The sequence below is a fragment of the Gavialis gangeticus genome, unplaced genomic scaffold (genome assembly GCF_001723915.1).
Source record: "Gavialis gangeticus isolate Ggan-Ray unplaced genomic scaffold, GavGan_comp1, whole genome shotgun sequence".
Lineage (NCBI taxonomy): Eukaryota > Metazoa > Chordata > Crocodylia > Gavialidae > Gavialis > Gavialis gangeticus.
This window is the reverse complement of record NW_017728992.1, coordinates 34,092,101-34,106,738: the sequence shown is the minus strand read 5'-3', so window position 1 is coordinate 34,106,738 and position 14,638 is coordinate 34,092,101. Positions and strand designations below refer to the sequence as shown.

At 40.6% G+C, this 14,638-nt stretch overlaps 1 protein-coding gene and 1 long non-coding RNA gene across 6 annotated transcripts in view; both read left to right on the top strand.

Moving 5' to 3' along the window:
* LOC109300711 overlaps nt 1-521 on the top strand; it is a 4,267-nt gene extending 3,746 nt beyond the window's left edge. The window contains exon 3 of the long non-coding RNA XR_002098308.1: nt 433-521. This is a non-coding gene — a long non-coding RNA (uncharacterized LOC109300711). The remainder of the gene's footprint in view (nt 1-432) is intronic.
* The window catches only part of CDH10 (cadherin 10), a 261,240-nt gene that overhangs the window by 121,841 nt on the left and 124,761 nt on the right, over nt 1-14,638 (top strand). The window lies entirely within an intron of this gene.

Sequence of the window (14,638 nt, the reverse complement as noted above, 5' to 3'; positions counted from 1 at the left end):
CAGGTCCCTTCTGACCCTACCAACTATGAAACTATAAGTCTAGCAGAGCATCACCTCTGGTTGGCCCATGCACCTCCTAAGTCAGGAACAGCTCCTCGACAAAGGTCAGGAAGGATCACAGCTGATCCAGCCATGTCACATACCCATGCCTCAGTCAATTCCTGGTCAGTTCCTCTCCCTGGTTTGGTGATCTGTAGTATACACCTATAATTAGGTCTCTCTTACCACACTCCTTCCCACCCCTGCAACTTGACCCAGAGGGTTTCAAGCAGGCCTTTTTTGGAGCTGATGGCCTCCAAGGAGGTGTACTGCTCTTTCACATAGAGAGCAACACCTCCACCTTTCTTATCCCTCTGGTCCCTTCTTTTCAGGTTGTAGCCCTCTATAGCTATTCTCCAGTCACGTGAGGAGTCCCACCAGATGTCTGTAAAGCCCTGCTAGATCATAATGCGCACTGGAGTGTAGGAGGGCTAGCTCCTCCTGCTTGTTCCCCATGCTCCTGGCATTAGTATATAGATACCTGAGTCCTCCTACTGAATTCCTCGTATTCCTGTTCCACTGATGGAGAACTATTCCCTCAAACTACTCCCACAAAAGTGACTCTCCCAGTGTTTCTATCTACAGGGCTTCCTTGTATGTTGGTCCTTGGACATGTTTGGATTTGTGTATTCCCGTCCCCCAACAATCTTAGTTTAAAGCCCTTGTCCAGAAGCTTGGCCATCCTGGCTACGAACAGGGATTTATCTTTTGTCATGAGGAGGATGCCATCCCTTCCCAGGAGTCCTCTGCTGGGAAGTGTTTTATAGAAACTACTCTTTAAAAACCTGTAGAATTTGGGTGGTTCTTTAAATGTATGTAATGAGTATGAATATTTTCTATTACATTCTATAGCACCGTTTTGTAAAATAATTAATATTTTGTGTTTTCACTGGAGGTGCACTGATATGTCAGTGCCATATCTGGTCAGCACTGAGAAAAGGAAAATTAGCATCATTGGCTATCAGCTTTTTTGGCCAGTGGAGCTGATAATGTCACCAATAAATGCCATGTGCCAGGAAGAGGATGGCACAGCTCCTGACCCTGAGCCCTCAGCAGGCAGCCTGCCTCTGCCCTGCACACAAATCTAGGGGGGTGCATGCCCCCCATGCCTCCCCTGGGGGTATGCACAGCAGTGGGGAGCCTTCCCCTTCCTCACCCTCCCATGCCATCTGGATGAGCTATCCATGGCTCCATCCCACTCCCAGCCCCAGGGTCACATTCACCACCCTGGCTGGGCAATGCCTTCCCCAGCCCCTGCTCCTGGCCCTGCCCCACTCCCTCCCTCACTGTGGGGGCCTCTATCTACCTCCTCCCTCACTTCCCTTTCCCCACCCCTACAGACTTACCAGCTGGATGCTGCTCTCCAAGTTGCCTGGCTGCATTCCTGTAAATTAGCTATTGGATCAGTATTGATTGATATGGCTGTTTAATAATTGGCAATCAATATTGGCCAAGAAAATCTTTATCAGTGCACCCCTAGTTTTCACTAGAAACTGGTTGAACCTGAGTTATTGTCCCTGCTCCTAGGACTTTGCCTATTTGCATTAGACATTGGTTATAAAACAGAAATAAGCATGGTATTAGGGACTGGAACTCAGGTCTCTCTCTGTCTAGAGGAATGCCCTAGTCAGTGAGCTATAGACCTTGGCTTCCTCTTGCTTGCTATCCTTTTGGCTTTACGATTCCTACATTCTCAGATGCCCAGTGGATTTATAAGCTTGTGCTTAGGAGCCTCTTCCAAGAGGCAGAATATATTGGTTTGAATACTCTTAGGCTGAGGAGGGTCCACACCTCAAAGCTTCCACTTCCTGAGTGAGTACTCAAGCCATTATGATACACAAAAAGTGGGAACCTTCCAATGTTTTTGAGGAAAGTCATCAAGTATCAGTGCTGATCTCAGTGTTATTGATGTGACTTAGGCATATTCCAAAGACACCTAATGGACTGGGCCCTTTCAAGAACTCATGTATCGTTTAGCCTTCTCCAACCAACATTTTGGATTATAATAGAGCTTAGGTGGGAGTTAGACACTCAAATGGAATTGTGTCTGAGCATATAGAGAAACCCAAATGTAGGTGCCCAATGAAGTCTGCAGTCCCAAATGGAGGCACCCAGTGAAATTAGTGGACAGAACCAGTTTGCATAGCTTTTTGGTATTTGATTGCCTAAATTCCACTTAGTTCCAATACATCTGCCTGTTTCTTATCTTTAGCCACTTAGTCCCATTTATAAGCCCATAAAATAAATGTGATTTAGATATCTACATTCCTTTGGAAAGCTTGGTGTAAGTCCCTTCCCCTTTTTTCCCCGCTAATCCTACCCAAGGTCAAATTCTGAAGGCTTTGGATAGGTGAGGAGTTCCACTAGAGTCAGTAGAACTGCTTGTATGACTGCAAGTATTCTAGACTTGGACTGATACCATCAGAAATGTCTGTTCAAAATATACACAACCAGCTTCTATTCTTGCCATGAAATAGTATGAAAAATGAGTTGTAAATGGACCAAAGAGTTATGAGGTATCAGGATTTGAGGAAGGAAGCAGTATATATCTTCTTCATTAACACCCAGAAACCTGGTGTTAGGGAGTGGAAAAAATCTCAAGAACAACAGCTTATTTGTAAATGGAAGTTGCTGTTAATAATCAAGGATTCTTATTAACACCTTGGTGGTTAAGCATGCTTATTTTAATTGTGCTAGCCCATGTTTTCACTGAAAAAAAATGCTTGCAAAGCAATAATATGATGATAAGACTTGGGCTTGTTGTCTATGATCCCAATAGTTTTCTTAAATATTTCCCTTTACTAGTTCACACATAAAGGTGGTTTTGCATCCATGACTACAGCATTAAAATTCATAAAGAAAAAAAAGCTGTTTAGTAGATCCTTTTCTTTAAAGAGAGTATACTTCATGCAGACTGTGTTATTTTTGGTTTTTGCTTTGTTTTGTACTCCAAAGGAGGGAGCATTTATTAAAATTTCCAGTAAATCAGTTAGCAGCAAATAGGAATTCAGAAATGACAGAAGCTCAAATGTGAGTAAATTGCCTTTGTCAGCCACTATTTCCATTTATTGTGCATTACTCTATGGGTCTGTAGTTTCAATTGTGACCTTTAAAAGTAATTAGTGTTTGTATTTACAGTAGTACCCATAGTGTGATGCACTCTCAGCACTCTTTTAATCATTTATTTCTCTTTAAAATATATCTTTAAATGATGCTTATTCTGTTCCAAGTATTCTTACCAGGAATTAAAGATACAACTGCAGTCACACCAGCAATATGTCCACTTTCTAACCCAGGATATAATTAATTGGTGATGAAAACAGATGTGCAAAATACCATGGAGGATTCACAAATATTAACTTTCCTTTTATTCTAGCCTTCCCCTCCAAAACTGAGGAAATAAATGGGCTTGAAGTATGCCCTAAAATGCAGTTTCTCTAGCTTATTAGTTTAGATGAAAGAAAAGAGTAAATTGTAAAGTTAAAAGTTCATATATAGTACCCCACACCAGAAGCTTGTTCTCTTCCATACCTATTTTTCTTTTTCTACTTCTTTTGCTTGAATGTGTAGATTCCTCTTCTTTTCTTCTACTTACTATTAGTTAACAATATTCTTATAGTCATGATGTATTCTTGTAGTCATGATGATAGAAGTAGGTCCTTCAGATAAATTGAAAAGGAATTGGATAATGATCTTATGTCCTGAAGTCTAGGCTTTAAAAGAGCCTTATCAATGGAAGGAAGGTAATGGAGGCAGTTACAGCAGGGGATGCAGTCAGAGCATTGAGGCTGACATTTCTGGAGGAGCTCGTGATTAGAGGCAAAATAGTAAGAAGAAGAATCAGAGTAAGTAGAGAGGGGGCAGAACTAAGAAGAAACTGAAGGATAGGTAAGGTCAGCAGTTTAATTTGGTAATATTTGCTTTGTAAACAAGATAAATCCCCTTTTTGTGTTCAGAACAGGTGACCATAACACCCTTACCTGACAGTGTAGAAATATTAATATATATTTCTGTAGAGCCACCTCTACATCAGATGCATACTATGATACTTTACAGTTGCCTTATTAGGTGCAGAACATTAATTAAAAAATAGCCTAAATTTCTAAAAAAGCCCAATAAATAAACAATTAAGTCCTCTTTCTGAAATCAAGGACTTCTACTTAAATAGAGAATAGGCATACCTGCCTTCTAAGTTCATGACGGAGGTATAGAAGAGGACAAAAGGAGCCCCATAATAATTGTTACTCGTGTTTATTATGGCAGTACCTAAAAGTCAACAAAAAATGAAGCCTTGCTACATACTTCACAGAGGGAAGTGGGCAATCCTTCCCTCGAAGGGGTTTTGATCTAAGTAGGTATATAGCAGCTGCACAATTTCTACCCTGGGATGAGAGAAATGATTGCAGTTAGTGTCAACATACCTGAGCTAGCTTTACACCATCTAAATTGGATACCACTCAGGAATTACCAGGGGCTAATTTGTAAAGTTTAGGGTAGTTTTCTGCAAATGACATAGTAGCCCACCTGTAGAAACAGGACCAATGTTAAAGCTACTTTGGGTGTCTCAAACTAGTTGCGATCACTACTGTAAGCACACATTTCAATTGGCCTAGCCCTTTTCACTAAAAAATTGCTTGCAAATTATTTTATCTAGCTTGACAGTAATGTGGAGAATTTTCTCCTGGGTTGGGGAAAAGAGTTAGAAAAAACAGTAGAATGAACAATGCCAATGTAGCAAATGATGAAATTCCTTATGTTAATGTATTCGTTTTTGTTTTTCTTTTTTTTCCAGAAATGCATAAACTTAATAGAATAATAAAGAGAGAAGGGACAATGAAATAACAGGGATGAAAATAACAGGGCAGTATAGAAGAGGCACAGATGTGGAGGGGATCTCAGGTAGAACGGCCTGGGGGATAGAACATTGTAGGAAATAGCCAATCACACAAGGTAGAGAAGATCCAATAACAAAATCAGAAAGTTCTTTAACTGCTGACTAGTTTCTGATTTAGCTGCTTCTCAAGTTGCTTTTACCAGTTGGAGATTCTTGCAGGTTCTTTTATTTACTTTTTAATACCTTTCCCCACAGTTACTGTAGATGGTTGTTTGTAATTAAACAGGAAGAATGCTAAAATGGAACAAACCATTCAAGATGGCCAAAAATGTAGGGAAAATGTATGCTGAAGGCAGAGTGACAAAGTGTTTATGCAAAGTTAATTCTAAAAAAGAAAAAAGTACAGAAGAGCAACAGTTGTAATATGCATTAGTAAAACATTCAGCAAAGGTACAACCAGTGGAGAACAATTTTCATTAAGATTGTGAACTCACAACTTTTAGATTGCTAAGCTTATGGTTAATTTTTCTTTGCTAAAAATTGTAAATTTATTCTATCTAGAAATTGCAGAACAGCCTTCAGGCTGTTGACTATCACATTATCCCTTGAAACAAATGACAGAGGTTCAGAATGCAGTTTGTGTATTCATTTGTTTTATTCACTTTACTGTTTAATCCAATTCAAGAAAGTCCAGCTGGCAAAGTGTTTTAGGAGTGTACAATGCTACATATTCATGATCAAGGTATACTATGCCCATTTAATAACAACCAAAATTCTCCAAGAAAAGTCAGGAAAGCACATTATTCAGGTACAGTCACCGGCTGAGACATAAAATAGAGCCTGGCATATATTGCAGCAGTTATGGACCCTTTACTACATGTTTCTACACTGACTATTTTATTTGAAGACATTAATAAAAATCCAAATTATTATTTTCTTCCATTAAAATGTCAGAATTGAAAAATCTTTGGGGCTGAAGTTAAAGGCTGTCTTTGTTTAACTAGTATTGAGCATAACACTATCAATAGTAAAGCACAGCTTATATGCAGAATCTATTTTTTCTTGTTTATCAAATTGTAATTGTTCTAGTAATCACTAGTGCAGGGATCTTCAGCTTCCATGCAGCTAGGGCCACATACCCAACAGGACACATCAGTGGGGGCCTCCACACTGAGGCAAGGTACAGGCCCTCAGGCTAGATGCAACACAGACACTGGTCCTGCCGCACTACTTGCTCATGCAAGCACTACTTCTGCCCCACAATTGCTGAACTGATGTATTCACCCCATCATTCTACTGCATGGGCACATGGATGCTGCATATCTCCAACCCCGTTAGATATACCACACTCCCAAGAGGCCTTGGCCTCTTCTTCTACTCTGCTACCGTGCCCCACCCCTGGGGTAGAACCAGGAAGCAGCAACAGGGGAGAGAGGGAATCCTGGAGATTCTAGTTCCTATTGCCTCCAGAGTGTTGGGGGCAAGAGCATGGGAACACAACTTAACCCTTCTTGAATTGCATGAAGCCTTCAGACCACTATGTGGACAAACCTGCTCTAATGAAAAATCAGCCCATAAAACAAAATGACTTTAAAATAAGACAGACTGTATATATTTATTGTAGAACCTCCTGTAATATCTTTATAAAGATATCATAGAAGATAATGGCCAAAACAAAGCCACTTTTTCATAATTCTGGAGCTGATGCAAAGGTGCTCAAAGTGAAATTTAAAACTCTTAACAATAATAAGACCATTTATCCAGATTTATTTTATAATAATAGTTAAGAATTTCATGTTGTTTTAGCTATGAAGATTAATGTGTGATCTTAATATACTTTCTTAATATGCCCAAGGACTGATTCATACTTTTTTTCTCTTTTTTATTTCAATATCAAGTTCCAGGTCTTATTTATTTCCTTTCTTAAGAAAGCAATGATATTACAGGATGTGAGTCATTTTCAAGCTTATTCTGCAAAATTGGATTTATCTTGTATATATCCAGAAAAAAATTCTTTAATGACGTTTTCCTACAGAATGGAAAACTGGTAGTCTTACAGTTATCAGATGGAGGAATTACCAGCATATGCCAGGAATATCATAATTCACACACTTTTTTTTCAAAGATGGAGAAATAAACCTATCTTGGTGCTTTTTTAGGAACCTAAATTTCAGATTTTTCCACTCAGCTGTCTGTTTGCATTGAGCAAATCTGAGTCAGCTGTAATAACAACTCTTTTCCCCCCAACAAAACTCCAGCCTGTTCATAGCAATTATCTATATGAGATCAGCTGCAGTGAGTGTTTTCAAATGGTTTGCAAAATCTTCAGTCTTTCTATTTTTTTTACATGCAATATATCACAAGAAACAAATTAACATATACAAAAGAATGAACAGTTCAATAACACTAAAGAGTGCTTTTCCTTCAATTTAGATTCTTATGCAGGCATTCTGACTTTGTAGAGATGTAGTGACTAGGTACATTGTAGTAGGTAAATAGTTTCCTTTTTCATCTCTAAAGGAATGGGTTGCTGCCTTTCGTGTAACTCTAGTGAAAATCTTTTTGGTAGTCTGATCATCATAGTTCTTCTGGATCTATACAAGAAAAGCTACTGAGTGGTGCAATGGGGTCGAGGGGTGGCAATAGGGGAAACCACCTTGGGTGTCGACTTGGAGGAGGTAAGTGGAGGAAACTGGCTGCTTTTGGTAGCTGTGCATTCATAATTGTGAACATGGTAGCGACTGGAAGTCACTGCTTCTACTTTGCCTTTGGTGTTCTAGGACATCCCTACATTACTGATTAGCTACCAGACAATCTGGCATTACAGTATTACCAATCTCTTCTTAGTTTGCATTGAAAGTTAGGCTGTAGTAATTGATACACAAAGCCACTAGGGGAGCTTTTCACTGGGAAACTCAAGTGTATATATTTTTTTACCATTGCTGTTAATGAGGCAGGCTTTTCTGTTTTGTTTTGTTTTGTTTTTGCCTACTTCATCTTTAATATTAAGCACATAAGTAGAATAATAATTTACAGAAAATAATTCCCTGTTTTGTGTTTATTAGGTGAGTACAAACTAAAGAGTGTAGTTTAAGTTTGTTTGAATAGGTCTTGCAGTACTTTCCATTTTGGTACTATTGAATAGGCCTAAGAAGCAATTAAAGAGGAAGGTTAACATTTACTGGTTCACCCCGATTCAAAGCTCAATGAATCTAAGTAGATATTTAAAAGATTCTTGTTTCAAAAAGGCTTCTTATATTGTTAATGGTAATGTCTTCCAATTAATAGGCAAAGTACTGATAGGTATCTGCTGGCTACATCTGCCACTGTCCCCAACTGCGTCTGAAATTAAGAGGCAGAACTTGCAGCACAAACCAGTGTCATATTTATAGTCTTGGAAGGTACTTCAGAGAACATCTCGTTCAACCCCCTGCATGGATACAGAATTCATTATTCCTAACCATCCCAGATAGATGTTTATCTAGCCTCTCCTTGAAAATTGTATTCCACAGCTTTCCTCTGTATGACTGTTCCACTGTCTTACTGTTAAGGCATTTCTCCTGAGATATAATTTAGTTCTACTTTAGTGTAGTTTAAATCAGTTTCCTTAAGCCCTACTCTTTGTGGCAATCGAGCAAACTTTTTTCATCTCTTTTGGTAGCCATTCAAATAGCTGAAAATTGTTGTTATTGTCTCCCCTTATTTCTTCAAAATAAGCATGTTTTGTTTCTTCAACTTTTTCTCCTATGACTTGTTTTCCAGTTCTTATCATTGTCATTGCTCTCTTCTGGATCATCTTTAGTTACTCTCCACCCTTCTTGAAAAGTGGTACACGAAACCAGACCCAGTATTCAAGCTGAGGTCTAACCAGCGATAAAGTGGCATTATCACCTCCTATGCCCTTTATACAGGGCACATGTACATCAGAGGCTGCTTCACTGTTGTGATATGCTATGGCGCTATAGCTTATTGCTACTGTGATATAGCGGGCACTAATCGTGATGCCGCCACTACTGCATAGTAGCAGTGAGCTACTATGTAGGGTTGGAAACAACCTGTGCGCCACCAGGACTGTGCAGTGCTGGTGGGTATTGCAGTCATTTAGTACTTGCTTTAGAAAATGGAGGAGGAGGACTTGCTTTAGCATTTCAGTACCTGCTTTAGCAAGTACTAAATGATTGCACAGTATCTGTGCAGTTGGACACATGTGTAGATCCATCCACAATGTTTCTGTTAATGCAGTGCAGAAGGGTATTTCCTTTTCTTATGACAGCATCGCCTTGGTGGCTCATGTTGAGTGTATTCCTGAACTTTTGTCCCCCAGTAGTTTATGTGAGCATCTGTTTTTTTCTTTCAGAGGTGTAGCATCTTACCTTTTGTTTTAGTTGAATTTTATTTTCTTGTATATTCACAGATTCATAGATGCTTGAGTTGGAAGGGACCTTAACAATCAGTCTGATCCCCTGCCCTGGGCAGAAAAGAGTGCTGGGCAGGACAGCCAAAGCCAGGTGCCTCCTCTTAAAGACCCCCAAGGTAGAAGAGAGTACCACCTCCCTTAGAAGTCCATTCCAGATTTTGGCAACCCTTAGCATAAAGAAGTTCTTCCTGATGTCTAACCTAAATCTGCTGTCTGTCAGTTTGTGACCATTGTTCCTAGTTACTCCAAGGGGTGCCCAGGTAAACAGAGCATCTCCTATACCTTGTTCTCTCCCCCAGTGCATTTGTTGGCAACCTCAAGATCACCTCTCAGACTTCTCTTGCACAGGTTGAAGAGATCCAGGACCCTCAATCTCTCCTTGTAGGGCTTTAACTGCAGGCCCCTAACCATATGAGTGGCTGTCCTCTGAACCGTCTTGTTGTCCACATTCCTCTTGAAGTATGGCACCCAAAACTGGACATAGTACTTCAACTGTGGCCTGACCAATGATGCCTAAAGGGGAATATCACCTCCCTGGACCTGTTTGTCATGCTCCTGCTAATGCTTGATAACGTGCAGTTAGCTTTACTGATCACTTCGTCACATTGATGACTCATGTTCATCTTGGAGGCAACAGCAACTCCAAGATCCCTTTCTGTTGCCGTGCTGCTGAGAAGGTCCTCCCCCAGCCTGTAATCATGCTGGTGATTCCTTCTTCCTAGGTTTAGCAACTTCCATTTTTCCTTATTGAACTTTATCCTGTTCAGTTCTGCTGACTTTTCCAAGCTGTCCAGATCCACCTGGATTCATTCGCTACCCTCTGGTGCGTTAACCTTACCCCATAATTTGGTATCATCTGCAAATTTGGACAGGGTGCGTTCCATGCCCTCACCCAAGTCACTGATGAAGACATTGAATAGCACTGGTTCAAGGACTGAGCCTTGTGAGACTCCACTCCCCACTCTTTCCAAGTCGACACTGAACCATCCACTATGACTCTCTGGGTGTGACCCCTAAGCCAATTTGCCACCCACCTGACTGTGTAATCATCTACATCACAGCATCTCAGTTTATCTATGAGAATAAAATGAGATACTGTATTGAAGGCTTTCTTAAAATCCAAGTAGATGACATCCACCTCAGTTCCTGCAGCTAACCATTTTGTGATCTTGTCATAAAAGGAAACAAGGTTAGTCAGGCAGGATCTACCTGTTCTGAATCCATACTGGTTGCCCTTTAGCACTGCTGTCACCTCTGGACTCCCGCAAATGTGGACCTTAATATTTTTTTCAAAGGTTTTCCCAAGGATAAAGGTGAGACTAACCAGTCTATAGTTACCTGGATTCTCCTTCCTCCCTTTCTTAAAAATAGATATCACATTGGCTCTTTTCCAGTTCTCTGGGACCCGACCAGAGCACCAAGAGTGCTCAAACAGCTGTGCCAATGGCTCTGCTATGACATTGGCCAATTTCTTCAGCACCCTTGGATGAAGATCACTCGGGCCTGCTGACTTGAACACATCCAGCCCCTCAAGTATCTCTTCACTAAGTTGGTACTGCTAACAGTTTGCGGGCTGGCTGGCCCATCTATGATCCAATCCAGAGATTTGTCCTGATCCAAGTTCAGGAATACAAAGGCAAAAAACTCATTGAAGAGCTCAGCTTTGTCCCTCCTACCTGTCACTAATTGTCCTAGTTTGTCTTGTAGGGGCCCTATGGAATTTTGCAGTTCCAACAAATTACACCTAAAATGAGAAGAGAAAAAGGTCAATTATGCCCAAAAAGAAGCAGAAGTCAATACTTTGTGAAAAATAAATTTAGTAGAATAAAACACAGGAAGGCCTATGATTGGAGTTACCAGGGCACATGTTTACACCATGACAGCAACAATCCCTAGTCAAGCCACTTACAAGCCCCACAAACCACGCTGGAAATTCACCAGTTAAGATATTCCAAGGAATCCCTCAGCAGTCACTCTAGGGACCTCAATCAAAAAGTATTCATAGTGGGAAAGACTTTGTTGCACACTCACTGGTACATTTTCAGGTTTGGAGCATCTGCACAGTGATGAGTAGGCAAGGTGTGTATGGGAATTTCTCTGCTAGTGCCAAAATAGATAAAACCTAGTACTCTGAATGTATCTAATAACATTACAAATTGTTTTAAACCTATTATATTTAGTCACAAAATGAGTATTATATTCAGGGAAAGGAAAAGGCAGCTTCAGGATTTACAGATCATCTAGAATCCACTATATTCTGTGTTTTCCACCTTTTCCACTATATAACATGATACTTCTTAAGTCATGCAAGTGTATTGACAAGCAAAACCAGGATTGTTTCCAAAATTTATTTTTCAGTTCTTAGTCCAATCTTATTTTAATGGCTTGTATCTTGGTTACAGTCTAACAGAATTAAGAATTTAGTAGTTAATTTGTATCCAGTCTATAATCAAATATATAGAGAAAATGGTATTCTGATATAATTTCACTCATGGTTTTTCTGAGGAAGCCAACCACCTATTTGAGGTCTTCAACAAACTTAACAAGATACAATCAGACCTTATATCTTCAAACTTTCCAAATACAACACAAGCTGTGAAAACTGCACATTGTCTTAGGTCTCCAGCAAAATTCTTGAGATTATTCAATTTTGGCAAAATATGCCAAATATCACTATTTATGTAGCCAATAATCATCTTCCAGGAATCCTACCACTTTCCATTTCCTTCCCTTCAATTATAGAAAGAAAGAGGTAGGGTTGTCCTTTTTCTGTCCTTAGTGAGCATACCAATTAATATGGCTTTTCTGCACCTCACATACACATATTACCAATGTAAGCCCATTCTTCCACTAACCTGTTGCATAAGTGAGACAACCCTCTAGGAAAGCAGTATCAGAGGGTAAGTCAACCATCTGCCTCTTCAGGCACTAGGCTTGGAGCCCTAAAGGTCTTTAGTCCATAATACATTTTACTGTAGATAAATTATGATCTTTTGAGTAAAAGTTACAGAGTTTCATTAGCTAGAATTGTGGGTAGCTTCCCAGTGTTAGGGTAGCATTGGGACTCCTAAATATGCAGTCAAATGAGACATTTCCATCTAGTGCTAAAAGAAAAGGCAAACACAGTGTTCAGCCACCAAAGAAATAATATGGTGGTAACAATGTAGGCAACAGGCACCCTTCCACCAGATATAGAAAAGTGTCAGTAAGATGCTCTCATCTTCTATCATGGATAGCAAACTCAAGACTTGTAAGTGATTATATGATAATATAGGCTGGTTATCTCTTCTTTAAAGCAATCAACACCCTTAAAATGGCACACTTTCTTCACAATAGTGTTTTAGTATATATACTAGAAATACAGTGTTTTAGGAAATATACTTTTTTTTCTTTTTAAAGTGACATCTACCTGTCACAAATGAATACTCCAAAAAAAGTAACAAATTGATTAAACTGACGTAATTTGTATTCAGACCCTCTGCTGTGGAAAAACAGATCCCACTTCATCACAGTAGAGCCATTCACTCCAGGAATTAAAAATATAACACAAAGGAAGCTTCAGAATTGTTTGACCTATACCTTACTTAATGTTACAGATGTGTAAATTGCTGTGAACTCTGTAGTTTCAACAGTGATATAAAGCCTGGTGCTTTAAGGTTATTTCTTTTATCAAATGCAGATGACCTTTTAAATATCCTGTGTATACAGATAGCATGGGCAGGGGGGTAAGTGAGGAAGAATAAATGTCTTACAACAAAATACCCATGAGGAAGATATATCTCAGAAGTTAAAAATGAATGTTTATCTTTTAAAATTCTTATATGCTGGAAGTCGTGCTGTATTTTTGTGTGTGCACTTTTGTCTGCGCAGCTGATAAAAAACAATTATGTTATGATATATATACAATTTTAAAGCAGTTTGGAAGCCTACCAGTGCCTCTATCATCATAATAAAATAAATTCTAAATATCTATACAGTTTGGTATGTACTTTTGGCTTTTTCTGTCATAAAAAAATCAGACCTGCCTCTACCCCTTTCACTCACCAGGATGAGCGGTGCTGAGCAACACTGATATGCCAGGGTCCTGCCCCTGCCCTTGTCTATCACTCTCAATCCATAGCCTGCCCCCCACCCCAGTCCCCTCACTCCTGACCCACAGGTGTGGAAATGGCTTGGGGGTGTGGGGTTTGTGGGTGGATTGTGTGGGGACTGTGGGTGTGGGGGGCATAAAGTGGGTCTGCTCAGTAGAGGAGCAGCAGGGATGCTGGGGCCAGGTCAGGGAGTGATCAAGGGAGCAATCTGGGGCTGGGCAGGGGAGAGATTGATGGGGCAGGGGAATGATCAGGGGAACAATTGGGGCCTGGGAGGAGCAAGGGGGGGCTGGGGCAGGAGGCGGGTGGGGGACCCACCCCTCCCAAGGTGCCCTCACTGTGGTCCCCCACCCCTCCTTCAGCCCTCAACTCATCCCCTATTTACCTGTCACAGAGCCTGGGTCCAGGTCCCTGCAACCTGCACTGCTGCTTGCCATAGAGAAGCTCTGCCTGTCTACCAGAGTGGCTCTATGGAGGACCCAAGCCTCTGGTTGCCTCAGGGCATGGTCTGGGACTGTTCCCTGCCCCACTTTTCTCTTCCAGAGTATTTTTTGATACCTGTATCTCCAAATATCAAATTTTGCCCCTGCGCTGCAAAGATGCAGCATGGGGAACATTTTTTGTTCCTGGTGTATGTTTTGCAGTGTCTCAAAGGAGTTTCAAAGGAGTTTGAGACATGTACACATGCGTCTGGAAGCACCCAGTGATTATCAACCGGTGTACCAGGGCAAGAAAACCCTTTAAAGGGCGCCACAAGTAATGCGAGGAGAGAAATAGGTAAGAAATGACTCCAGTTCTAGGTGTGAGGAGATGAGGGGTGTGTTGAGTCTAATCAGGGATGCCTCAATTATAAGTAGTTGAGAACAGCTGCCCTAACCATTAGGTGCCTTTGTAAACACCATAAAAATTGACCTTTAAAACAGCTTAAATGCCCTTTTGCACCACTTTAGTGGCATTGCTGTTTGCATGTTCGGCAGCGTATTCTGCTTTAATGGCGTTGCTATTTGTATGCTCAGTGGCATATTCCACCTTAAATGACTTTGGTATGTACCAAGATAAAACAACTCCAAGGTGTTTTAGTTTGCTACCTAACGAAGTGCAACAGTGGCATGTGGCTGGAAGCCGACATGCTCTGGGCTTGGTGGGCCCCATGCAGCTCAGGGGCTGTGGGACCTGGCGGCAGCCCATGCAGGTAGGCTCAACTGAAGAAGAAGAAAAAAAGTGGTGAGCCTGATTTTTTTTTTTTTTTTTTTTTTT